This window comes from Pelecanus crispus, chromosome 3 (genome assembly GCF_030463565.1).
Source record: "Pelecanus crispus isolate bPelCri1 chromosome 3, bPelCri1.pri, whole genome shotgun sequence".
Classification (NCBI taxonomy): domain Eukaryota; kingdom Metazoa; phylum Chordata; class Aves; order Pelecaniformes; family Pelecanidae; genus Pelecanus; species Pelecanus crispus.
Genome location: NC_134645.1, coordinates 38,029,785 through 38,057,345, shown reverse-complemented (window position 1 = coordinate 38,057,345; position 27,561 = coordinate 38,029,785). Strand labels below are relative to the sequence as shown.

The following is a 27,561-nucleotide window of genomic DNA, read 5'->3' as shown; positions in this document are numbered from 1 at the left end:
TGCCTCCTTTTATGTTCTTTGCAATGTGAATATACTAACAACTATTTGAAAGTTATTTTTGTCACCTAGGCCTTCTCCTTCACATCTACCTCAGAAGCAACGCGTGCATCTCGGCAGTATGTGTTTGTTTAATCTAAGGAAGAACAAAACTCGTTCAGATGACTGCAAAAGCAGGAACAATTGTTAGGCTGAGAAGATGATGGCATGCATTTGTTTCTCTCACCTTTAAGGTGTTTTGTAATCACTTTTTCCCAGATCCAAAAGATAATTTCCTAGGAGATAATAGTTAATAGGTGCAAATACTGTGTGAATTATACTCATTATACATCAGTCACCTTGTGCTACAACAAAGGAAGAGAAAGAAAATGGATAATGGTCCTTGTTCTGCAGTGTGGTGAGGGCCCTTGACTTGCCCTGAAGCAAATAAACAAAATGCATAGAAACAATAGACCAGAAATTTGTTGGTTTTTTTACTTCCCCCTCCCTCAGCTCTTCACCACTTCTAGTTTTGCATAGATTTGATGGAACTGTTGGTTTTGGGTGTTAAATAATATACATACTTATATAAGAACAAGCTCTATCCCTTTTTTGTGGGAGTGGTACTGTGTGTTAGGATTTTTTTTTTTTTTTTTTTTTTTTTTCCAGACACATGACAGCAGCTTTAAGGGCTGCTGAGATTCTCACAAAATTTCTTCCTTACGGTGCCGTCCAGTGGAAAAGGCCGGCTGTTCAGTGGCTTGTATGTGGTGCAGGAGGTGCAGCTCGGGCATTTGCTACGTGCCGTTTGGCTTTTGCTACCATGGCGGTCTAATAGCACATGCGGCACTTTGGTATGTTCAGCAGTTGTTCTAATTTAGGTGGTTTGGTGTGGGTGGGCAGCTCTGTGTTTGGGGGTGTTTCAGCTGGGTGGGTGGGTTTGGTGTGTTTTAGTGTTAAATACAATTCCAGAGGTGGCTCTCTTGTGGTTCTCGAGTGTAACAGCAGAAAAGTATTGGACCTTTGATGTTTGCCTTGCAGAAAGTTTTCCCTCCTCTGTGTTTTGTACCATTGCACCTGCCTCATTGCAGCCTGCTTTCTTGTAACCTCATCTTCGTTAGCAATGTGTTGTAGCCTATCTACAAACCAAATGACGTCTGGTCCCTAAAAAGCTGATACTGGTTAGTTATAAAAAAGGTTTAACTGAACTTGTTGCTGTTGCAGTTTATGATATAAATTGCAAAAGACAGCAGTATCAATGACGGGATGTTCTGAATTGTCCTAAGTTTAGGCTCTTGACCTGACCAGCTAATTTCATTAGGCTCCTGACTTCGTTAGGACCCTTTGCAATCCGTAGAGACAAAGGGTCTTTTCTTTAGGACAGCTCAGCAGGAACTGAATTTCAGTGCTCTGGGTCACCTTCTTTTCTGGAAACTTTTTTTTCCCTCCTTTTCCTCCTTTTTTTTTTTTTTTTTTTTTTTAATTAGCTATATAGGAAACCTGGAGAGATGAGCCAGCCAGGCTGGTGGTGGTATCAGTTGCACAGTCGCACCTGCAGCTGTCAAGTAGTACATCATTGGAGGGTGATAATGAAGGCATTGGTCTGAAGTCCCATTTAAATAGTTTGCCCAGTACGAAATACAGCCCTGAAGGAATGCTTACATCTTAAAGAAATATATATACCTGCATTTCTTGCTTTTCTAAACGCAGTAGGCCTCTGTGAATTGATATGCAAGATCAGCTCCTGAATCTGCTCACTGTTAAGTGCAAAATACAAGTTGAAACTACCTGTAGTCAGATGGGTTGCAGAAAGTAACACGCATCACTTACTCCTTTCAGTGAAGTGCTTGCTAGCATATGAGCATCTGTATACAGACAGATCCCTCCTGTGCCACTAACAGCTGTTGATAGGCATTTTCTATGATATTAGAAACTGCTTCAAAATATTCTGCTGAACGGAAGCCCAAAATGTTCTTGTAGGTATTTCTTTCCTGAGTGAACTGACAAGCCAGAGAGGAGAAGAGCATTTGAGAGAGCATGCGAGTGTTTGACACAACCTTGTGAATTTGAAAAGATGGAAAATTTTGTATCTGGCACGATTTGGGAAAGTGCTGTTAAACCAGACAAAACTTATTTTGCATCTGTTTTAAAAATGAAATGAAAAATTGCTGTAAGAGTTTTTTCCCTATGATGTTACATTTTTGAGTAAAAGCGTAACAACTTGGACGGGGCTAGTAGCTGTCTGGTGAAAGTTTAGTCAGTATGAGTCCGTACTCATAGGGAAAGGTAGGGAGAAATAATGTGGTGCTAGTCTGCGTGACCCCTTTTACTGAACAAGCAGGTCTGCAGTTCATTGCTGGAGTTGGTTGTTTAAGGCTGTAAACTATAAACTGAGGGGGAGGATGATGCGGGTGGTATAACTCCAACCTGTGCTGTTATCATCTGAGGAGCGTATGGCGCTGTCTGCGGGGGGCTGAGCCTTAACCCCGTCACCAAACTGAATTTGGTGGCAAACTTGAGGGGTTTGTGGCTCGAACACGCAAGGCCAGTCCTTGGTGAACCTGCCCTGGTTTCAGGGAGACATTTCAGCCATTGTTGGGAGACTTAAGTGCATGTTGCCTGCTTGTGTACACTAGGTTCTCCCACACATGCATTTTTCCAATTGTCTTCTCCATTCCTTGTATTCACTTCCCATATGCTGCCCTAGCTGCAAGTAGTACAAAGGGGGCTGCCTGGGCAGACCCCACCATTGCCTCTTAGGGCTCATTTTTGCTCTGTCCAAAATCAGTAAATGTGAACTTGCTGAGCAGAAAAGACAGATTTCTGTCTCTCGTGGTCACCTCTTGGTTTTGAGGGTGGAGAGAATGGGTTTAACTTTATATTTTGATGGAATGTATATTTAAATTACTATTAAAATGGTATCTTAGGAAAAGTGTTTATATATTCATGGAAAAAAAAGCTATTTTAGATAGTTCTTTGAGGTAAATGTACTTGTCAAAGAATGAGTCGTGTGGTCTTTCTGAATGCATTTGACATGATCGTTATTCACTTGTACCATTTGTTTCCTGTCTCATTATATAAGTTAGCAAACCACTGTAGGGTTACCTTTACTTTTATTTGCATTAGAAATTGCACCATGAAAAATGTTCTCGTTGGGTTGCCTGCTGCTGAGCCAAAAGCTGTAAATAAAGTGGTTTCTGACTGAAATACAGGAGAACCACAGAACCATTGTAATTAATGTACCCTCTGGTTTTTCTATTTCTCTTTTTTTTTTTTTTTCCTGATATTACCTCATATCTTTCTTCTATAAAGTGAACCAAGTTTCTCTTCCTCCTAGTTATGGTCAACATGAAATAGTCAATTCTTGCTGAACCAAGTGCTCCAGACCTCTGTTTGACATTTATAGCCTTCTGCAGGTGTGCTTACCTCTGGTCCTGTTAGGGTTTCTGTATGCTTTTCTGGGTAAGTGAAGGGTGCTAGGAAGAATACCTGAGACCGCTTTTTTGCCCCCCCCCCCCCCCCCTTTTTTTTTTTTTTTCTTCTTTTTGATTACAGAATCCACTTATGGAGAAGAGCACTTCTAGACAGGAGTAAAGAAAAGGTATTTTGTGGGAAAGCATCCATGCGAGCATCTTGTGATCTGCAGGCAGATGTTACTGAGAAGTGGTTTGCTGGTTTTGGTGGGGGGTGGGGGGTGGGGTGGGCACATTTTGCCACTTGTGTTTTAATGGAATACTCCATCTGCTGTCTAGCCAAATCTCTTTCTGAACATGGAAGTTTTGTGCCAAATGTAACATCAAATTGAAGGAAAAGAGGTGGGGTGTTTTCTTCAGTATGCCGTAAATGTTAAAACCCAGTGTGTTTTAGAGGGTGGGTAAATCCAGAACTTTTTGTGTGTCTGGTTCTTTGCTTATTTTAAAACAGCAAATACATGTAATTCCAGTTGGTTGTTAATTTGCAAACACATAGGGAAGTATTCTTTTTATCTGTAAATGGCTGTGTTGTTGGGTTTTTTAGTTAACTAATTTGATATTATCTGCTTTACTCATAGAGTTCTCATCACAGACTATCTAATGTGTTGGATTCTTGCCTCTTGTGAGGAATGTTATTTTTACCCTTTTTGCAAAGGCTGGTGCTATGCCACTAAACAGATATTTTTTTTTTCTCTCTTCTCTCCCAATGTTAAGGATATGCAGCAAGTATGTAATCCATTCTTAAGATTCAAAATTCAAAATACTCATGTGTTTTGCTCTAATCATCTGCAGTTACAATTTTTAATTTTCCATTTCTGCTTATCAACATGGTACTTTTTTGTTCAGATATGACAGTCATGAATCATTTGGCAAGTTATGTGATTCACATGGATTATTTTTCTTTTTTTTTTTTTTTTTTTTTTAAAAGCACCTGTATGGGAGGGGGAGAACTCTTTTCTCACTATTTTGCCAGATTTAGGAGTAGGAGCTATGAGGATCTTTCCTTCCCCCTGCTTATTAGAAACAAAGCAGATGCTAACAGCCCTGTGAGACCAGAACTGGCCATCTATGGTGGTCATTTAGGCATGGGGGTGGAGTCAAAAGCCTGAATTGTGTCAGGATTTTCCATGTTATCTTTCATGCAATACTATCTTGTAGTCTTTCAATTTAGGACTTTCCAAAAGACATGAACCCACTGGAAATTGTGACATTCTCAGGCCCACAGCAAGTTCCTTCTGATATTAACTTGATACTCAGGAGACAGTTTGTCCATTTGAGCATATGGCTAAAATGAAAATAGAAATGCGTCTACTGTCTTGCTAAAGATTTTATTTTTATTGAGCATCATCTTGTTTTTGAGAGCCTATAAGAAGCTGAGAAATAGAAGTGAGATCTGGAGGAAGTAGGTGATGGTGATTTAAAGTATCTGAAAACATTCAGGTATTGAACTAGAAACCTCTTGCTGACTCAGTGTCCTGTGCTGGGGGGCATATAAAATGTGCCAGTCTCTTGCTTGTGCGAAAGATCTGTAACTTGGACAGCAGACCAGTAAAGTCATGTCCACAGAGTTATGCTACCATTTTTCCCCCAGCTTAAATGGACTGTGTAACCCCCTAAAGAAGTAAAAAGTAATTACCAACCACAGATTGTAGAGTGAAGCTAAATGTCTGTTACCAGTGGAGCAGTTGCACAGACTGCACTCGCTCTTCTTTGCACTTTGAAAAGGATGAAGACCTATGAGCATTTCCAAATCTCATCTTCCTCAACAAACTCATCAGAAGCCTCAAATCAGAGAGGTCTAAGGTCTATCCATCTCAAGATTTCATGTCTTAAGTAGTCCTGTGTTGTCCAGAGAAAATTACTAGTAATGTATGTTTTACTATAAGAAATATTTTTCAGTTTGGGACTCTGTAGTTCAGACTAGTGAATAAATCGTCAGAATCTCATCTTCAGGTTCTTGGAACAGGCATATCTATTGGCAATAAGGTTATAATCATTTATCAGATGGATCTCCAGGACCATGGTCTGTAATTGTACCCTGGTTTGCTGGTGAACATAGGGAGGCATCACCAGCGGCCTCAGCACTGCATGTGTTTAGTTGTGCACAAAGAGTACCAGAGAGATGTTTTTCCTCTTATACAAACACAGAAAGGTTGTCTCCATTCATCAGCTCCTACGTATTTGTGGCCTACAATAGCTCCGGTGAGACCTCAGCTGGAGTACTGTGTCCAGCTCTGGAGCCCTCAGCACAAGAAGGACATGGACCTGCTGGAGTGGATCCAGAGGAGGGCCACCAAAATGATCCAAGGGCTGGAGCACCTCTCCTACGAGGCCAGGCTGAGAGAGTTGGGGTTGTTCAGCCTGGAGAAGAGAAGGCTCCAGGGAGATCTTATTGCAGCCTTCCAGTACTTAAAGGGGGCCTATAGGAAAGATGGGGAGAATCTTTTTAGCGAGGCCTGTTGTGACAGGACAAGGAGTAACAGCTTTAAACTAAGGGAGGGTAGATTTAGACAATATAAGGAAGAAATTCTTTACAACGAGGGTGGTGAGGCACTGGAATGGGTTGCCCAGAGAGGCAGCGGAGGCCCCATCCCTAGAAACATTCCAGGTCAGGTTGGACGGGGCTCTGAGCATCCCGATCTGGTTAAAGCTGTCCCTGTTCACTGCAGGGGGGGTGGGCCAGATGATCTCTAAAGGTCCCTTCTAACCCAAAGCATTGTATGAATAGGTCACATCTGGAAGGAGAGCATTCCAAAAGACATATGAATGGAAGAGCTGCCTCTCAGGTGTGGCTTCTGCTGGTACACCAGGGACAGAAAGAGAAGGCTAGAGCTGGCTAGAAGTAAGGCACACCAGACTGGCACTCCTCTGTTTTCAACAGTTGTTTGCATTGTGCAAAACCACTGTAATAGTATTTGAGAAAAGACCGTTATCTTATCCATGTGTCAGTGGGCTGGCTCAAGAGAAGGTCTCTGGGGAATGATGGCTCAGACTTTGTAGGACTTCAGAAAGTGTCAAAAAGTTTGATAATTTAATCATGGGTCTCCCTGTTATGGAGGATTACTTTATACCATCCCTCTTTCTGGCAAGCACAGGAGATCTCAAAGGAACAGGGTGTTACGGATGGTCCATTCAGACCATTTCTGAACTCAGTGCCTGGAGTTGAGATTACAACTGAAATTTTCAGTGTGCAAAGGAATTTCAGTCCGCTATTGAATCTAGACCTGGGTAAAACTCATATGCAGAAGATGAAAAGCAAGATGCAGCTTTTGAGATAGCTAGGGATTACTGGAAAATATACCAGCAGGACAGTATGGGACCACATAGACTTACCTGAGTCCTGCATTACCAGAGACGTTAATGCAGGGGAAGATGAGGTAAAGAATGCCTTAAGGTTATTCTGTAAGATGGGCTTCCTCCAGGCCAATGCCCTGTAGGAAAGCTAAAATAAAAATCAAATCTGTAGCAGGGATCTCAATATTTAGAAAAGTAAAAAATTTAGGCTCACTGCAACTCTTAACTTTTCAAAGATAATCTTTAGATATTCATGTTGTTATATTATCTGGTACAGCATCTGATACACAGACTTTTTCTGTAGCTTGAATTTGCAGTCCAGGAATGCTAAGAACATGGCAGAAAACAGTACTCTTTTGATTACATTTTGTCTCATGCAGTTACTTCTTATCCAGAAGGCTGGTCTCTGCATCTTCCATAAGGACAGTTTGATTTTAAAAAAAAAAAAAATTTTTTTTTTTTTTTTTAGGTAGGTCCATTGCTTATTAAAAAAGAAAGCATTGTTTCGCACAGGCCAAAATCACATTACTGTTGTTCTGGCCTGATTCTTGGCATCTGAAAGAAAACAAAAGTTTGTACATTAGGTATTGGGAGGCAACTTTAAATCATATATGCAGTACCTTCATTATATATTATCCATCCTTTCTTTTAACTGAAGCATGGTAATAAGAATTCTCCATTGCAAGGTAAAGGAACAAATGTAAGCTTATACACACACTGGAGAAAATCCTTTAATAATATTGTAGCGCCCCCCCCCCCCCCCCCCCCAAGGCCTCTGCTTTTGTCAGATGACATTGCTATTTGAATACCTACCTTATGCTCATGCAGGTTGATGCTTTCCACCTTTGGATGTAGTCTGGGGGGAAGGCTGTTTTGGAAGGCCTTAGCACTGTGCTGGGTTTGGTCACCATATGCCTACTGTCAGCCTTGCTGTAGGTGAGGGAGAGTCCTGACTCCAGATAGCACAGTGCAGTGTGTGTCACCTGTATACTTTTTTAAAGAAAATTCTTTCTGTCTTTTATTTTTCTTTTCAGTAACATTGTATCCATTTTCATACAACTATTCAACTTGTTATTCAAATAATTTCTAAGAAATGCCTTTCTTGCACAACTTGCACTGGTGCTAAAAAACCCCTCAACCAAACCACAAAGAAAGAAGAAACACCCCTCTCACCCCCCCCAACAACCCCACCACTCCAAAGAGAAAGTTTTGCAGCCTGCACCTAAGGACCATGAAGTTTGACCAAGAGGAATAATGGTGTTTCCTAAGCACAAATGCTAGCGTTGTGCCATGGAATCTAAGTGCAGGGAAACAAGGTCAAGGCTTAGCATCTCTTCAGGCCACACAGTTGTGACAGCAGCCTTCACTTAGAAGTGTGCCACTGTGCTTTCTGAGTGGGAATATTGTTCATCATGGGAAGGGTTTTTGGAGACTTGTACCCCTGCTACGCTGCACACCCTGCCTTCCCTTGTGTCTAGCTATGTTGAAGCTTTGGGGAGATCTTTAGCTGCTGACTCTGGGTAAGAGAGGCTGAAGCACTGCCTGCTCAGGGTTGGCTGGTATTGCATGAGCTGCTTTTGCTTCTGACTTGCTCGGCACGTTTGTGATGTCTTTCACCTTTCATTTCTGTTGCAGTTGTTTTTACCTCCTGTTTTATTTGTGTTTTAAATCAACTCGGAATCCCTCCTCACTCCCCTTCTGCAGCTCCATGTTTGCTGGTATTTGTGGTGATGAGGGCTGGTAAAAGTGGCATTATGGGTTGCATATTTCAGTCATTAAGAAGTCCACAGTCAGAACTAAAAATACCTGAAGTTTGTGGCATTACTTTTCAATCCTCTGGTGACGTTGCTTGTAGCCACTGTTCCTTGGGCAGTTCCCAATGATGCATCAGTGGGGAGGTTAGCATCCATACTGCTCCAAGTTACAAATTACTTTTCCAGTCAGATCTCTTGGGTAGATACTCCAGAGAGGCTTGAATCTGCTGTAAGTGAAAAGTGAACAGAAGGGAAACCATGAGTATGTCAGCACCACCATCTTCTTTCCAGAATCCTGTGATAAATCAGATAACACTGTTCTGAGAATTGCTTGCTTACTAATTATTGAAATAACATTACCTTTTCTTTGTGTCTGTAATTAGTATTTCAGCTTGAGTCTAGAGCTTGATGATAAATGAGCCTTGTATGCCATAGGTTCAGTAAATGATGAAAAACTGAAGTCTCTGCTTGCTTGCTCTTTTCCTCCATAAAACAAACAAAACTGAGCTGATCTCTAAGTAGAAATGGTGTCAGAAATGATGTGGTCTAAAGGAGGAGGTTGTTTTTATTTTTATTTCTCTGTTTCCTTATCGGGTGGCTCACAGTACATGTAAACAATGCAATAAATAAATACTGTGATAAGTCCAACCCTAGCTAAGATAACCATGGAAAATCCTTTTATGTGTTTCTAAATCAGAGGATAAAAATGCATCTCCTACAAACTGGTAGGAGAATTATAGAGTAAGTCTTTAAAAGCATGATCTGGAGCAGCCTAGATTTCCAGACAGCACACTCTGAACTTAATATCCACATAAAACAATTGATGAAAAACGTTGCTGTAAAAAAATCCTGTATCCATTTGTGATAACAGTCTTTTAGAGGGAGAGAGTGGGCTGAAAAGCTAAGGCAAGCTCTATAAAGTGGTACTGAGGTTCTGTCTGCTGTGCCGGCTTGTGGAGTTTGAGACTCAGAACTTGATACGTGGGCATCTGAACAACGGTGTGTCTGAATGCAGGACTTATCTGAGCCGAATTTATGCTAGGCGTGTTACCTAGTTTGTTTAAAGATACGAGCTTGTTCTGAAGATGTTAGAGGTCTTTTGGAGACTGTTCAGAGAGATAATTCATATAGAGGCTTCTCTAGATGACACCAAAAGGGAAATCACAGATTTTAGCAGAAGTCTGATGTCTCAAGAAGAGAAAGAGAAAGGGGTGAGCAGACTCTGGAAGGTTCCCAGAGGGGACCTGTTCCCAGAGGGGAACCCTCTCTCCCTCTGTTCCCAGAGAGGAACCTCAAGTAAACAGGACTTTAGAATATGTCCACTGCTACCTCCTAGCAAAGAAAACTTTTATGAGGTTCAGCTGGCACACGTCCACTTGCTTGGAGGGCGATTATGCATAATTTATGCTAGATTCAGGTCACTGTGACCTCAGACAAAATTGGGACTTGAAATGAGAAATGATCTTTGGGCTCCCTGTTGCAGAGCCCCCAGTTCCTTCACCTTTGTGCAAAGCACCGTGCCAGGATGCCAGTTCGGGCATGGGGAAATGCAGGCAAAGCCTTTTAGTAGTTGAATTGTCTGTGACAATAATTCAAGCTTTATCTGTGACAGAGCTGAAAATGGTATGAAATGGTCAGGCACACATTGCTTTCAGTTGGAAGTGTTGTGCTTGGTAACATTCCAGTAATTCTGAATGATGACTTGGTCAGCTGGTATGTAAGGTAAAGCCATAGATGACAAGCAAGCTTATCACCTTCTTTAAAATGTTTCCTACTTATAAGTCATTCCCAGGAGAAGATCCTACAGTGTTGTACTGTGCCTGCTGTAGAGAAGGCTTCCTCCCTGATGCTTGTTAGGCACTCTCTGAAAACTCCTTTCTATTGTTCTGCTAAGAAACAAGCTGGCAATTTTGTCAGAAATAGCACTTTAGCCATTAATTTATTTAAAAGGCCCTTTCCTTAAGGTGTTCTTTTGTTCTCCCCCCCCCCCCCCCCCCCCTCAGTTGTCCACAAAATTTAAAAAAAAAAAACAACAAAACCACCCCCCCCCCCCCCCCCCCAACCCCACTGGCCAAATAATTATCCTTAGCCTACCTGGGAAGGGAAACGTTACCCTAATCTGTGTTTCTCTGCTTTTATTTCTCTCAGGTAAGTGTTAAGGAGGATGAACTTTCTCCTTGCAGAATTATATGTGTTTACTTTATCACTTCTATATCAATAAAGTACTTTTGTAAGGTGTCCTATGTGCTTTGTCACAAGTTGGCAAAACTGGAAAGAGTGTTGTGCTGCTGGACCTGTGTTTAGTGTGGGCAAAACCCTCAAAGTGGAGTTAGAGGAGCTGGGAACATGCGTGCTCCAAAATTTAAGTGGTCTTCTAAGAGAAATCGTAGAAGCCAGTTCCCAAAGCTTCAGAGGCTGTGTATCTGCACCTGTAGGGTAATTGGGTAAAATGTTCATAGCTTAGCTAGGAGACATTTTGGGAGCGTTGTTATTTTTTCAAGTATTAAATGCAAAATCTTAATTTGTTCCAAAAATGTGTCTGCAAGATGTGCTTAGCCATTCTCCCTTACCTGCAGGCTGAAGGCACCATGGTATTAAAAAGCATCATCCTTTCCCCTTTTCTGTGCTACTTCTGGTTACATGGAGTACTAGGAAAGGAAACTGAGGACTGGCAAATACTACCTACTCTACTGAAAAGTCTGTACAAGGGAAAAGATTTCTATAGGGATGGCTAAGAGCTTTGAATGCAATGAAAGAAGAAAATACTCAGTGGAGCTAATCCTTGTGGGGAATAAATTCTTTACAGAAAGTTGAGAAAGCTGCTGAGTGTCAATGTTCCTCTGAAAATGGTAAAAGTAATTGTAAAAGCTGAATGGCGTGGCATTCAATTATGTAAGGAACCAAAGGGGCTAAAAAAATAATAACCTGGTATATCAGAAAGCAATTTAAAATATAAGCTAGGGAAAATGGAATATTTCTGTCACAATAAGATGAATTCCACCACTGGCTGCATTGATTTCGTGTCTGAAATTTTGTTCCAAATAGATCTGTAACTATGGGGGGGGGGGGGGCGGCAAGGAAGCATACTTTTGTTCCCTTGCCCTCCCAAGCCACCCCATTCCCTTTCTCAGCAAGAATGGTGAGAAAGATTTGGATAAATATACAAACAGGACTTAAGAATTTAATTAGCTCTGTTGATCGTTCAATCTCCAGTTGTTTGATTTAATTGTCCCTTTCAAAGGGATCATTTGAAGCAGAGCTCCATATGCTCTGTGAATGTCAGTAAACTAAGCTTGTTAGTGTACAGTGCGAAGGCCAAAGCTGAATTCTTGTGGGTATTCACAGCCTTTAATAAATAGTGCGGCAGTGCCGAGGAGGAATCGTTCCTTACGCCCACTCGCCCTTAAGATGTTTCCCTTCAATTCAGAAATGAATATTCAGTTGAAAAGTTATTATATATCTTGCGTTTTTCAGAGTATTCTTGGCATTGCATAGGAGTCTGTCTGCAGAGGGGTGGGATGGGGATTTTTTTTTCCCTCCTACCTTCTGCACGGAGGATCTGGAGCCAAGCAGTAGCTGTTAGACGTTTAGGTTTGTCTGCTTATTTGTTTGGGGTGGGTTTTTTTTTTTTTTGGCCTGGCAGTGCTGTTTCCTGAGCTGCAGAGGTCCTGCCCTCTCTTCTCAGGGCAGGGATGGCACATTAGCATGGCATGAGAGGTCCAAGCATTAGGTTGTCGGGACCTTGACAGAAGATCTTGCTGTGAAGTGTTCTCAACTCTGCTGAACTGGAACAATTAAGGCTAAAGCTCATTATGGGGAGTGCCTGCTTGAAGATTCTTTTTTTTTTTTTTGCGTGGTTGGGGAATTTCATTTAGGAGAGTGGCTGTTTTCCAGTAATTTTGCGAAGGGAAAGAATAGTTTGAGGGTTTTTCAAGGAAGCAGGGTTGTTTATTGACGTCATTTTTGGCGATGATTTTGTTTGAACAGTTTCAGTCACCTCATAGTTTAAAGTAAGGAACTGAAACTTTGCAAGAGTGTAGGCTTATGGTATTAAGAATAATGAAACGAAGGGCTGGCTGAAATGTGTTCCAGGAGAACTCCTTGTACTGAATGATTGGATGATAAAGTGCCAGAGGAAATTGCTTGTAGATAAACGAAAGCAATGCATGTGGGAGGAGGAGGGGGGGTCACAACACCGTGTATGCCCTGACGAGTGCTGCACTAGGTATTACTGCTCTGGAAGGAGGCTTTGTGGTCATCCTGCAAAAATGGTAGCATAAAGATTGGTAAAACGAGTGTCATTACTCATTAGTGAAGGAACAGAAAACCAGAAAGCGTAAACGTGCTGCTGCATAAATGCGTGGTGCTCCCCTGTCTTCAATACCATGTGCAGCTCTGGTCTTCCCTGTCTTCTATCTCACCTCCCCCAGTCCACAAAATGTAAAGAAGAAGAAAAATACAAAGTATGGGGTGACGAAGCCACCAGGAGTCCTCAGTCTGGAAAGTACCTGACGTGGAAGAGACCAGCAAAAATTATAAATGCCGTGAAGAAGGGGATGGGGAGTGAGCATCCACTGTCCTTCCCAGGAGGTGAGCATGAAATGAGCATGTGAGAGCTGTGAAGGGGAAGATGATGGTTCCTCAGACAGCTTGTACTGCCAGCCAGGGTGCTATCCAAATTCCATAAGGAGAGGACAAGAAATGGTTGTGTGGCAGGAGATACAGGTCGTGGACCTGAGGGAAGAGAGCTGAGTAGAGGCAGAGGAGAGGAGAGGAGACACCTGGCATGACAGAGGAGGAGAAAATGCATCTTGGGAAGGGACTCAGTTTTGAAGAAAGGACTGGCTTAGGGAAAGAAGAGAAAGGAAAGAAGCAGATGAGCACAGGAGTTGCAGGAATGGGCAGGCAAACCTCTGCATACCCAAACACGCTTGTTTACAAGGTGGGGATGGAGACAGGATTGTCAGAGTGAATCTGAGGTTCTGCTGTTGGCAAATATCTCTCCAACTCAGATGAGCATTTTGCTAGCATGCCTTCCCCTGGTGGGTGACATCCTGTCACTGCCATAATTTTACTTTATTCAACTTGACTGGTCTGCATAGAGGCTGTATTAGACTGATGGAAGAACCATTCCAGCTTTAGACAATACTGTGTAATGGAATATCCTTTTTAAATGATACCACACAGATAACCTCTTTCAGATTAAACAGCAGAATGAAAGTGTGCTTTTATAACTTCATTTTAGCCTTGTTTTACATAAATGCACTTTATGAGAAAATTGTAAACTGCATTTACTTTTTTTTTCCCCTCCCTCCAATAAAAATCCTGTCCGGCTTGGTACGTATGATGGATTTGCTGTGAAGACAAATTAAACTCCTGTGGAGGGAGGCTATGTTGGATCCCCGATTAATTTGCTGTGATTGTTTTGAAGTTATGTAATGAAAGATGGAAGGAATTGCAAGAAAGAGTTTTTTCTCTTGTATGGGACAAGCTGAGCCTTGCCCAAGGGAACTGGATTATATTCTGGCTGGTGCCATAGAGCAGCCACCTGATGCAGTCGCTCAAGGCAGGCATCTTCTGGGTAGTCACCAGTTATGCCTATGACTGTCTCTTCTAATGTGAGCACCTGTTTGCTTTGTGTGACTTGTAGGCATCTGACCAGTAGCTTGAGTCAAAACCACTTTAAACATAACAGATGCTGTACAACGCCGGATTATCTGAAGTGCTATGTGATATGTGGAAAACTAATAGGTTTTGGAATTCATAATCTATTTGTGCCATAGCATCACATCTGTAAGATGTGTTGTTTGTTTAAGAGATTTGCTGTGGAAATAAATGTAATACAATATTCCTGAAGCGTTTTGAAGATGTAGAAATGAGCATATAAAAATAAGCTTGCGTGCATGAAGATTCGTGTCCTAAGAAGAGAATTTGAATTTTTAGTTTCTCTAAGAAATAAGGTGCAACCAGAAAGCTGAACGTGGACCAGGGAAGGGCAACAAAATCATGAAGTTGATGGTTAAAAGAGGACTTCCAGCTTGTGGGGAGAGACTGTGCTCTGATGTAGTTGTGATAAGTGAACCAAATTAATGGTACATGATCAATTGATGATAGTTCTGGTATACTTTCAACTTGTTTGTTGCTGGTTTTGCCAGTTGGTATTAGTCTTTGTTGGTATGGCCTGTTTAATACATGTACTCTGTTGTTTTTCTTATGTTTCTTATCTTAAGGTGGCTTACTTTCCCTTTTTCTGCTCCAAAAATAATTAAATACTATTTAATCATGGCCGACCAATTTAGATAACAGGATGCTTTTGGTCACCCTTGTTGTAATAGAAATAATGACAAATGCAATAGAGAAAACTTCGTTTCATTGATTTTAAAGTAGGTGAGGTTTATTCATTTCATGGGAAGGTTATCAGCTGGTGTTTGTGTATGCTTAGGTAGACAGGCAGCCACTGGTCAGGAGAAGAGAAATCCCAAATGACTTTTTTTTTTGTATTCTCTCAGAATGACATTTTGAGTGCTCTGATGATGATCTATAGAAGTATGAGTTCCCAATTTTAACACTTCAGTTAAGTTCTTAATGTCAAATGATACAAAAGTCCTTCCTGTTAAGTAGATATAGCTATTCAAGAAGGGTATATGTCTAACATTTCGCTTCACTTCGGTAGATGATATGTATATCCTAGTCTTTTTGATCTGTATTGTTCTTTTAGTATCTAAAATCTGCCATGCAGCTGCAGCGTTGTCCTTGGAAGTGACTAGCCCATGGAGCATGTGCATGGCCTTACTTGGTGTCACTGCTCTTCATGGTGGTTAAGTGGGGCATCTTCATTGGCTAGACAAAGGTTCTCCTTGTCCTAACCTGCCATTAGGCCTCAGAGCAGTAGCAGAAGTTTGGGAAGCGGATCAGCATCTTGGAGCATGATCTAGTCACAGCAGAGGCTGAAAGACCTCTGGGAAATGGCTCTTTATGATGACCTGCAGCCAAGGGGAGCTGAAGTGTTGCAACAAAAATGCTGCCCCCAAGCTGCTGCCACAGCCTCGTGCCACAGGTAGCGTAACTGGTACTGGTGTTTGTGCCATCGCTCCCAGAGCACTGTGTCTTTCTGCTTTTCCTCAAATCTGCTCTGTGAAGGCTCCTGCAGGACTAATTCAGCCTTCGTCCAGAAATCTTCCTCTCATGTGTTGTAGTAACTTGCAGGTAGGTGGAAACTTTGAGTTTCTGAACTGTAACGTGGCTGGAGAAAATCCCTGTTCTTTGGTGTGTTGCTTTGAGTTTCACTGCCATCCTCCATTTTATCTGTGGAAAAATACCTAGTTTAACTTTCAGTGTGAAGCTTTGCTGATCAATACGTTACAAGCATAGTAAAGTTCAAGAAATTGCCTCCATTACTATCTTGAGATGAGAAATTGATTTAGCTGCATTCTCTCTCTGCTAATTCGTCTGTGCTTTACGTTCCCATAAAAGGTATTATGTGCTCCTTATTTTCCAGCAGTGTCATCAATCCTAATGAAGAGAAAAGAACGAAAATTTATATTGTGTGTATGGGATAGCTGATCTCTGACTTAGCTCTTAATTTGCAAATGTTGCTGTAGGCTTTACTTCTCAGCTTCTCCTTACTGTGCTTCAGTTATATGCAAAATCTAGGGGCTGGGATAGGAGCAAAACTGAAGAATATAGCAAAGGAATATAAAGTTAGATTGCTTTTTAATCTAAACATCAAAAAAAAGATGCTGATTAAAATTTAATGAAAGGAATTAAAACCTCATTTGTGAATTTTATGTACTTTTGCAGTGTTTGGTCCTGCATTAATTACATCGGGACTGTTTTCAGTATTTATCAGCTGTTGGTTCACTACCTCTGGTTCTACAATGCCCAAAGTTTTCTTCTTTAACTATGGTATTATGTATGAGAGCTTTGCTATATTTGCTATATTAGCTATCTGCTAATTTACATACAACTGCATATGGGTGGTATTGTAACTCTGATAGTGAAGGCGGTATAGTGGGAAAAGCAGCCAAATCAAATAAGAAAAACAGGAAAGGGTTTTCCTGGGCATTCCTGTTGTTGCTTTTCCCAGCGTCCATCAGCCTGGCCTCTGTAGGAAGCTGCCAGGGATGGTTTGTCTGCAGAACACTTTGGCATTTTTAGGTTTAATACTAGTGTTCATTGTTACAGAGCACACGGATAAATGAAAAAGAAAGCAAAACTATATACTGTGACTTTGGTCACTGCTCATGAGATAGCAGTTATTTTTTTAATGAAATTTAAACATCTTGGCAGGTTCTAAACAGCTGTATTAAACTGGGGGGAGGGAGAGTTTTCTCTTTTGGCTCCACTGATGTTAACCTCAGGTTTTCCTTGTGTCTCTTAATATTTCCTGTTACAAACACAAAGTGATGGTGTACGCCTGCCAATCATCTAGAAGATTCAGTATGCCTGTTACAGACCTAAAATTGTTAAATACCAGTATAAAAAACCAGGTTAGATAAAGCATTTCAATGAAGAGGCAAATTCATGAGATGTGTTGAGAAAAGCCGTCAGCAGATAGGATGCAAGCAGGTAATGAACAGTTTGGTTTCAGGGACATTTGTAGTGTTTCAGCTCACATTTATAGTAAGACATGGACGTGCACAGGTTTAGTTACTGGGGCTCAATGCAATAATGTTGTAAGCAAAAACTTGCTTGGATCCAAGAAAATCCATGTGTCCCTGTGCAATGCTACCAGCATTTACCATCAGCTGTGTTCTGTCGAAGACAGACATTTTGGGCAGGTCAGGCTTTGTAAGGAGCTCTGCCGTCTCTCATGGCGCGTTTTGATGGAGTGGGCTGGTATCTGGATTGTGCTGTGGACCTGTCTTGTTTCCTGTGGTCTTGGGGGAAGGTGAAAAGGGAAGCGGAGGCTGGCATTGGGCAGGGCAAGGGAGCTGCTTGGGTTCGTCTCCCCCACCTTGCTGGTGGGCTGAGGGAGGGCGCTTGTTCTGTGTAAGGAACTGCTGGACTCGGGGGGCAGCTTCTTGCTGTATGTAGTAGTGTCACAGTGCTTGTGACCTATTATCAGGGATCCTTAAAGAATAATTTAAACAAGTGAATGTAGCGTGAAGGTGATGAGGTCACTGAGGTTATCTGTGCCCTTCTCCCTCATGCAGTTGTTCATACAGTTTCTTCCTAAGCGTGGAATGACTTCCCAAAACCTGGCAGGGCTTGATTGAATGAAGAGTTTCCCATTGACATCAGTGAGCTGTGAATCGCACCTTAAGCTTCCAGGCTTGTTTCATAGAATCATAGAATACCAGGTTGGAAGGGGCCTCAAGGATCATCTAGCACAACCTTTCTTGGCAAAAGCACGGTCTAGACAAGATGGCCTAGCACTGTGTCCAGCCAAATCTTAAGTGTCCAGTGTTGAGGAATCCACCACCTGGGGAGATTATTCCAATGGCTGATCATTCTCATTGTGAAAAATTTTCCTCTTGGGTCCAATCAGAATCTCCCCAGGAGTAACCTGCACCCGTTGCCCCTTGCCTTTTCCATGTGACTCCTTGTAAAAAGGGAGTCCCCATCTTCTTTCTAGCCACCCTTTAAATATTGGAACATGATGGTAAGATCTCCTCTAAGCCTTCTTTTCTCAAGGCTGAACAAACCCAGTTCTCTCAGCCTTTCCTCATATGGCAAGCTTCCAGTCCTTTGATCATCTTTGTGGCCCTTCTCTGGACCCTCTCCAGCCTGTCCACATCTTTTTTGTATAGCAGGGACCAAAACTGAACACAGTATGCCAGGTGTGGCCTGACAAGCACTGAGTAGAGTGGGATAATGACTTCTTTATCTCTGCTGGTGATTGCCCTTGTTGATGCAACCCAGCATACTGTTGGCTTGCTTTGCCACAGCAGCACGCTGTTCACTCATATTGAGCTTGTTGTCCACCAAGACCCCCAGCTCCCTTTCCACAGAGCTGCTCCCCAGCCAGGTAGATCCCAGCCTGTGCTGCATTCCTGGATTATGTTTTCCCAGGTGCAAGACCTTACATTTGTCTTTATTGAATGTCATAAGGTTCTTGTTAGCCCACTCTTCCAGTTTATCTGTGTCTTCCTGCAGGGTGGCTCTCCCTTCCAAAGTGTCCACTTCCCCACTCAGTTTGGTATCATCTGCAAAATTCATCAGGGTACACTTGATCCCATCATCCAGATCACTTATGAAGATATTAAACAGCACTGGGCCCAATATTGATCCCTGGGGGACCCCACTTGTGACAGATTGCCAGTTTGAAAAGGAGCTATTTACCACCGGCCTCTGGGTGCAGCCTGTCAGCCGGTTCCCCACCCACCGCACGGACCACTTGTCTAGACCGTAACGTATCAGTTTCTCTAGGAGGAGGCTGTGGGAAACTATTGAAAGCCTTGGAGAAATCCAGGTAGACAATGTCCACCGCTCGCCCCACATTAACCGAGCAGGTTACTTTGTTGTAGGAGGTGATCAGGTTGATCAAGGACAGTTTGTCCTTGGTGAATCCATACTGGCTTTTCCCAATTGTGTGCTTCATTTGACTTGTGATAGCCCCCAGGAGGAGTTGTTCCGTAACTTCCCCAGGGACTGAAGCAAGACTGATGGGCCTATAATTTCCTGGATCCTCCTTTAAGCCCTTCTTGTAGATGAGGGTGACATTAGCCTTCTTCCAGTCTTCTGGGATGTCCCCTGATCTCCACGACTTCTCAAAGATTATGCAGAGCAGCCTTACAATGATGTCAGCCAGCTTTCTTAACACCCTTGGGTGTTCAGGGCCTTCCCTAAAAGCCGTCTTGGCAGCGGCACCTACAAAAACAAATGTGTTGTTTTCATTTAAATAATTTAAGATGCCTTGTCTAGATATCTCTTCTGCACTGGCTGACAACCTGATTGTATCTCCCGCACCTTTGACTTTCATTAATCCCTCCCTTCCTGATTACTATACCTTCTCTTGTTTGTGTGATGCTTGTCATGTAGGTTGCAAGCTCTGGGCCAGCAAATCTCCTCTCCGTGAGAGCATCCAGCCTGTCTTTGGGTTCTGTCAAAGCAGCGTAAGATGCTGTGAAATCTTTACGGTCTCTGCAGCAGAAGCACAATCTTGGTTTATTTGTTGCATCAACATAAGCCAGTCTTCTTTTTGCAGTAGGCGCCGAGCTGAGTAAGAAGAAAAGATGAATTTACTCACGTTTCATTCAGTCTGTGATTTGAAGGACCGTGGATGTATCAATCCCAGAGATTTGACAATGAAGCAGTCTCTCACTACTGATATGGGAAAGAGGTTCTTGGTTGTTCTTTAAGGGAGTTATACTGCTGATAGATGTCCTCTGCAATAGTGACTTGAAGAACAGAGTAGCATGGAGATAATATATTGAGTAGAAGTTAGTATTTGGTTGTGTTACAATAGGAAGCTCATTCTTGCAGGCCTGCTTATGGTTTGGGGCAAGCTGGTGATATTTTATAAGATAATCACGTGGGGGCAAAAACTAATTTTCATTCTTTTGCCTTATGTTTAGATACATCACTTTGAGATCACAGAATGAAAGCAGCATGAAATGTTATGGGAAAGACAGCACAGCAAGATACAGGAGTCTCACAAATCCTCAAAAATCAGGTAAAGTTGCAGCATCGTATGTCCGCTTTCTATGAGGCTGGCTTGTTTAATGAGGCTCAATGTTTTTTGACTGTTTTCCAAAATCTGGGCTTCTAAGTCTCTGTGGCTTTATTGATGGACTTCTCAGATAAGACTAGTTGTGTGTTGGCTTTGTGTCCTGTAAAACATTATTTTATGTACCACAGTATGTATGATACAGGAGATCCCCACGTATTTAAACCTTTCTTAAAGGACTGTCTTGGCTACATTGTCTCATACAAGCACAATGGACATCACCTTAATTAAAAAAAAAAAAACAAACCCAAACCAAAAAACCTCAAAAAAAACCCCATGGGTGGTCAGTTTTGCATAGCCATTGGATTTTACTTGGCTCCATTGCTAGGTGCCAGTATGATGTATTTTAGGGGGATTGACTTTTCAGAGGGTCCTGCAGCTGCATTTCTGAAAACTGTCTCCTTTGGGGGAGACACTGGGCTCAAAATAGCTGTCGCCTCCCTACTGAAAGCTTAGCCATATGCTATTTTCCTCATAGTACTACTGCCCAGGTTTTTTTTTAATTGTTTATCTGTCTCAGGATGTTTCCTTCTTGCCTGTTTTTGCAAATCCTAGCATATGTTCTCTGCCTGTTTCACAGCATTTAGTTACAGAAAAAGGCAATCACATTACAAGCTTCAGAGCATAAACACTGTAGAGGTCAGGAAGAAACTGGTTAAGTGCAGTATAAGGATGCTCACCTTATACTAAAATTGTATGCTTATCGCAGCTCTGTGGTCACAACAACAGCTGATGGATTGATGTTTGAGTGGAAAGGCATAAAAATTTCCCCTCCTCCCTGAAATCAACAGCAGTCATCAGAGGTTGTAGCGTAGCCACATACAATAAGTGGGCAAGGTCTAACCTCTGTCCTAAGATCTTCATGCTGGGGTCATGTCTGCAGAACTAGGATCTTGCTGGGGAAAAACAAGTCACTCAGTTCAATAATAGAAGTAAACTAAAATATGAAATTGAGGGCAATTTTGATAATAGGATGTGTTTATTTTCCAGGAAGCATTTGAGAGTATTGCCCTTGATGTAGGACTCAGCAGAAGGTACTACAATTTATTTCATCTAAGCAGTCAGTAAACCCAGATTGGCTGAAGAGATTTCAAATCAAGTTTCATAGACAGCTTCAGCGTTGATCAAATATGCAGTAATCTATTGGTGAATATTAAAAACCCGTTGTGTTTATCACAGGGGATCAGCCTCTCTAATTAATGCTGTCTTCTGTACACTTTTTAGTTGCTTAGTCGTGGAATATGCAGTTCAAGTGCCCTTCTGGCCTTAGTCAAGGCTTGTATTTTATTTTTAATCAGTATTATGAGGAGATCACATCATTTTATATTTGCTACCTTTATGAAGTAATGTGATACCTGGGTCACTCACAGTTCTCCAAACCCTTCAAAGTACCTCAAAACTGTAACGCCAATTCACTGACAGCAAGGATAATCAGATTTGTTGAAGCAACCTTCTTCATTTCTTTGGGACTTGTGGAACTGTATCTCCCTTAAACTAAATTGAGTTAATGGCTTTATTTAGAAATCAGCCTCCTCTTCTTGAATAACCAGAATTCTGTTAGTTTTGGGAAAAAAAGTTTTCATTAAATTACCAGTGCCTCAGAATGCGTTTCCTACTTATAACTTAGATCAAAAGGAGAGAAAAATGTTTCTGCTTGTTTGTCTTCCTTTCTCCTCCCCCTTTTCTAGAGACTTTCCTGAGATGATCAACTGTTGGTTTTGCTGTTGGGTTTTTTTATTGCCCCCCCCCCCCCCCCCCTTTTTTTTTTTTTTAAACTTCAGTGAAGTAAAGAAATTGCTCGGTTCCCCTCCCAATGCCGTGGTTGCTCTCCCCTCCCCCAAGTCCAATGTGTTCTTTATTAAACTGAATTAGGACATTCTAGTCTCTCTTAAGAGTGGAAATGGGAACAGCTTAAATGAGCAGCCACATGAGACTCAGCAGCTTTTCCAACTGCACTGCAGAAGGAGCTCAGCTGTAAAGGGAATGATAATTTTTGAAGGATTTGTGCAACTGTTGAAGAATTACCAGCATTAATATTAAAAAGCAGCTAATCGGTTTTTCCCCTCCGTTTTAAGAGTGTATAGCTTTCTTACTATGCTTGGATAAAATCAGTGTACTAAATATCTTGCTTCCTTTCCATCCTCTTTTTCACTCTTGCAACTATTTTACTTGCTTATGTTCTCATATACTGAAGTGGGATTTTTGTTCGTGGTGGTTTTGCCTAACAGCAGCAACCTTGGCGTTTGTATGCAGATATGGGCACAGATTTGAGATCTCTGCTGTTCAGAGAAAGTAAAAATTGAAGTGCAGTAGAAAACATACAAGCAGTTGTATCCAGGATTGGGATGAAAAGGTTTTCAGCCCTATGAGCATTTGTCCTTGCGATAGCTATAGAAAATGATTGTTGGTCCTTGAAATCCATATTGCTCTTTTGTTGTTTGTTCTAACCAAAATAGCCATGATGCTGATACCTTTTGACCCTTGTTTTCAGTCTCTGCCTCTCTTTATTGCTATATCAGATGTCTTCAGGTTTTCTATAGATATTTAAAAAAAAAAAAGTAGATCTTTCAGTTGTTATCTTCTCACCTCTTTCTACTTTTCTCTCTGCTAGTTCACCCAACCACCTTGCTTGGCGTGAAAAATTATTCATTCTGTTTCAGTACTGTGCTGCTTTTTTTCATGTGCTTATTTCCTGTGCCAAAAAAAAATGGAGCTAGGGCTTGAACTGTGGCTACACGAAGAGTTATGAAGACAAACCTGGTATCTAAACAGCTTGCAAGAGCACAGGGGTCTCTGAAATATGCCACTTTTCCTCTCCCAGTTCTGCGCTTCTCAGCCATCCAGCATTACCACAGTCATCACATCTGAAGATGTAGGGCCAGGGCCAAATTTGCTCCTGAGAGCTGGGTTTGAGCCATGAAGGTGCGTCCATTCTCAGGTAGTGCTCTCTTGATTTTTTTAAAGCCACTCTTCTTGGTGGGTTCTTAGTGGTGGTTGTATGTTGGCAGTGCCCAGCTGAAAATCATGCCTGCCTGTGCTATTGCTTAAAGGCTGGATTATAGTCAGACCACATGGCAGGGGCTGCTGGTAGCATCAGTGTTAGCAGAACGGAGGCTACCAGGGAAGGAACTGCTGTATATTCCTGTGTCTGTCCTAAAGCAAATCAGAGAGCAAGATGATGTGAATGATGGCTGTCTTGATTTAGGAACAGCTTAGCAGAAGATCTCGCAGTTCTGAATAACAAAACAGGGCCATAAAAACATTCTCATAAAAAAGGCTAAAAATTGAATACAATAAATCCTGGTTTGTTTCTGTTGAAGCTAAGTGGGGGGGGATTGAAAAGAAGGAAGGGAACAGAGAACTTCTGGTTTTGGATTTCATCTTATCCGCAGTTAAAAATGAAGCTTATATTCTAATAGCAAAAAGACAGCCGCTTGAGAAAGCCCTGTCTCAGCCTGTGCAACTGAAGGGCGATCAGGCATAATTAAAATATGTCTGCAGTGTTGGGAGAACACGTAGCAATGACACATTTCTGTAAGCAGGCATGCCTTGACTCAAGTGTTATAAAAAACCAGTTTAGACTGCTAAGGGTGGTGGTTAAACTTGCTTTAACTGACGTGTTACTGTCCCGGAGAGAGGGACATAAGGAGGGATGCTGTCCCAGCAAATGAGCATCTGCTGATGCTGTTTTTTGTGAGTAGCTGCAGGTGCTCTGTCCTGCAGAAGCTGGTTGAACATGGAGGTCTTTTTTGCATCTGCTATCTTATCCAGTCATCTTTTTTTTTCAGGCTAACTTGTAATAAAGCTATAAAAGCATGTAGATTTTTGCTTATGGTGACAGCTGAAAAACTTGAAATAAGTTGGACAAACCATAGGATCCAATTTCCTTTCGATATGCAGCCATGCAACGTACTGAGGTGGCTTAGATCAGTGCTATAATAACTTTATGGCCTTTTAATGAGTCTGCTTCCTTCAGCATCTGCTCTCCTACAGCCTTTTGTCATCCCTCTCCATTAACTCAGTTCTGAAACTGGCACTGGCTGGCATTCAGTTCTGGTTTTGCAGCCCACACCCAGCTCAGCTTTCATGCACTGACTTATTTGGAGTGGATATCTTGCTCTGAAATTCATGTGGATTCAGGCAGTTCAATAGTGTGACTGTGGTTTGATCTGTTGTTTACTAGAGTTGAAAAATTCTGCAGGTTTCAACTTCTGATGTGTGTGTGATGGAGCTGGGAGTGGTGTTTTTTTTTTTTTTTTTTATATAACTACTATCTCCTTGATGTTTTGCTGCCTGTCATCTTCTGTAAGATCTTCTGACTCTCCAGTGATACAGTTTATGAAGGAGGAAAATCATATGACCTTTACTGAACACTGATAACGTCACAATATTCTTCCATTTCATGTTTACCAGAACTAAGTTGTGGCATGCTTCCAGGAGAGACTACTACTTGTATTGCGTTACAGTTGCTTGTGTTTGAAGAGGGAGACAGTTGGAGCGTGTAAAGGCATTTCAGCCAGCTTGGCATGTCCCTGGCTTTCAGTTTGGAGAATGGAGCTGTGCAAGTTGCAGGGGACCACGCTGAAATGATGAGAAAAGAGTTGGAGTGAAACCTTGTCTCTGTTGAAATCAATTGAACTCCCATTAGTTTGAGTCCAGATTTCATCCATAAACTTAAGTAGGGTATTTCTCTTCCTAGGCAGTCTACAGAAATGTTTCTGTCTTTTTGCATTTGTTTTCATGTTTCTTTGTAATGATTGCGTAATTGGGATATATCTGTAATGTCAGAAATGTAATAGGTTAAGTAGCATAAATGACTGTTGGGAAGAGAAGAAACACAGAACTGCAGAACCATTGTTGCTTTAAAACTCCTGCTGCTTTTAGTTGTTTGATTTAACCATTTAGTAGTTGGAGTTGTTGTTGTGATACATTGCAGTGATGGGTGTTTAGGCATGCATGCTAAACAAAAAGGAGAAAAAGCACCCTTCTCTTCCAATCATTGAAAGAAATAGAAATCATTCACTACGCTGCCAATGGCTTCTCAGTTGGCCGGAGACTAACTTTGGTACCCCTAAAGCCTTAATGATCTTGTGTACAGCACTGAAATACTCTATTAGATTTTAATCTGACAAGAAATGTATACTGTTAGCATTTTATTAAAGCTGATCGCAAATGTTCAGTGTATACAGCATCAAGCCCTTGAATTCAAGCCTGTTCAAGTACAAAAAAAAAAAAAAAAAAAAATCTGGTATCTAAGGGATTGGTTTATTACTGATTATGCTTTTATCAATGTGCCTATCTGTTTTCTCTGTGTTACCTGAAGGTAGAATAACAATCCTTTTTAAACATTTGCAGTTTTCTCCCTCCAGATCAGTGATGATTTTGAAAGGAATGTTTCAATCTTTCTTTTTTGGGGGGGGAGGGAAGAATGGGTGTTTGAAACCAATGCAAATTTTTTCAAATGTGATTCTCATAGTGACGAAACTTTCCAATCCTTTTGTGACTTGACTGGTATTTTAATGTAACATTCCATTATAATTTTTTCAGATTTTTACAAATGTTTCTATGTAACTGTGATGATAACTGTGTAATCTACCTAACAGACAGCAGTAGGTCCCACCTCCCAAACTGGAGGTGAGTTGAGGATGCTGGAGAAGAAATTTCTATGAGCAATTTTTTTTTTTTCTTCTGAGAGAGGGGAAGAGAGAGGTTTGTGCTAATGCCTCGGATATAAAACAGTCTTGACTGTTTTTCAGTACCCTGAGAACTGTGACAGGTAACCCCCAGGTGAAAGGGTGCGTAAGTGAAATTTGGTGCATGCTCAAGGGCTGATATTTTCTCTGGTGACCACAAAACTAGCTGTGGCTGCTGGTACAGGCGGTAGTATCTGCTACCATTGTGCTCCTGCCTGCAGGAAGAGTAGGGTGTCAGGGGCCTGGCTGGCCACTTGATTCATTTTTATACCAAAATCATATTGTTTGCCTTAAGAATAAGTGCTCTTACTGTCCTTACTCCTGAAATTCTTGCGGTCTTTTAATTGTCTCCTGGAGACACTTATTCTTGCTCACTGGTTTGCATCACTATTATTTCTTGTCCTTTGACTAATACTTGTCACTTCAAACTTTAAAATAAAGGGCCAGAACCAAGGAACTTGGTGTAAATTACAACACTGTTAATAGGCGAAATGGGACATACCTCCTATAGAAAAGGTGTATCAACAGATCCAGTAGTGCCCTGTTTTCATGGGAAGATGTGTTCAGAGCATCTCAGCTGAGCTTTCTTAACTTGGCAGGCATAAGAGGACATGCATATTCCTGTGTAGGATCCCTTTCTTCCTCTAAAAGTTGATGGCCTTTCAGTGTGAAATATCACACAGTGTTTATTTTTATGTCCTTTGAATGTTTCGTGGAGGCTTTGTTTAGTTCCCCTTCATAATTTTTAATAGGAAGTCTTTGAAGTTGGGTTGTGGCTGAAAAATCTTGTTGGCAGCCTGACCATTCATTGTTGACTCCTATCTTTTTTTTAATTGTGCATCTATAAAAATCTGGAAGGGAGTCTGTTCAGAGAAATTATGAAGCAATGTATATTTCTGGAAAGGGGAAATAAACTTGCAATTATTCTCAGCCATTATTTGTCACGTGAAAATGTTACATGCTAATGGCTGCAGATGGTTTACACAAAAACTGTGTACACACTGAAAGCCTTCTTCATTGGGAGCTATGGTTTTCTGTCATACATTATGCTAGAATGGAAAAGGTTTTTTTCTGCCTGCAGATATGTATTACCCTTATTGGCTGTTGCTAGCACAGATCTTGTTAATATGCATCTGGCAATGGTTAAAATTTTCTCCATCAGCAACTTCACGTTTATCCATCTAGATCAAGGATTCTCCTAAGTTTAAAAAGGTAAGGACATCAGTACGCAGGATTCTTTGGAAAGCATTATGTTTAGAAAGGCAAATGTGAAGAAGGCAGAGTTAAGGTTGTGGTCTTATATTTTTGTGCTCTTGTTAAAGTTCAGAATCAACTTCTACGTTAAAACGTGTTTATGTGTGCATAGGCATATTGTACCTCTGTGCATGTGTGTGATTGTAGACACAGTGATTGCTTCATACTGTGGAATAGTAAAACAACCCTGTAATGTGTCTATGTATTTTGTTTTATTCATCAAAAATAGTACAGATATCTGTAAAGCGTTACTTTTGAATTACGGTTTATACATTAAAAATGATAAAAGGTTGCATTCGGTATAAATTAGGGTGGGAAGAAAGAAGGGTGAGAAAGCAGAACAGAAGCTGGGGTTGAGCGCTCCCGATGTAGGGTGCGTGATCAGAAAAGATTTCCATGGACTGCTTTGGTCTTAGCATTAATCAGATTCCACAAAGATGTAGCAA

The 27,561-nt window shown here is 41.4% G+C and overlaps 1 protein-coding gene across 2 annotated transcripts in view; it reads left to right on the top strand.

The window, feature by feature from the left end:
- TRERF1 (transcriptional regulating factor 1) overlaps nt 1-27,561 on the top strand; it is a 101,955-nt gene that overhangs the window by 53,010 nt on the left and 21,384 nt on the right. For both annotated transcript variants that reach the window (XM_075706943.1, XM_075706942.1), the window contains exon 3: nt 20,017-20,114. The gene's annotated coding sequence lies outside the window, so the exon portion shown is untranslated. The remainder of the gene's footprint in view (nt 1-20,016; nt 20,115-27,561) is intronic.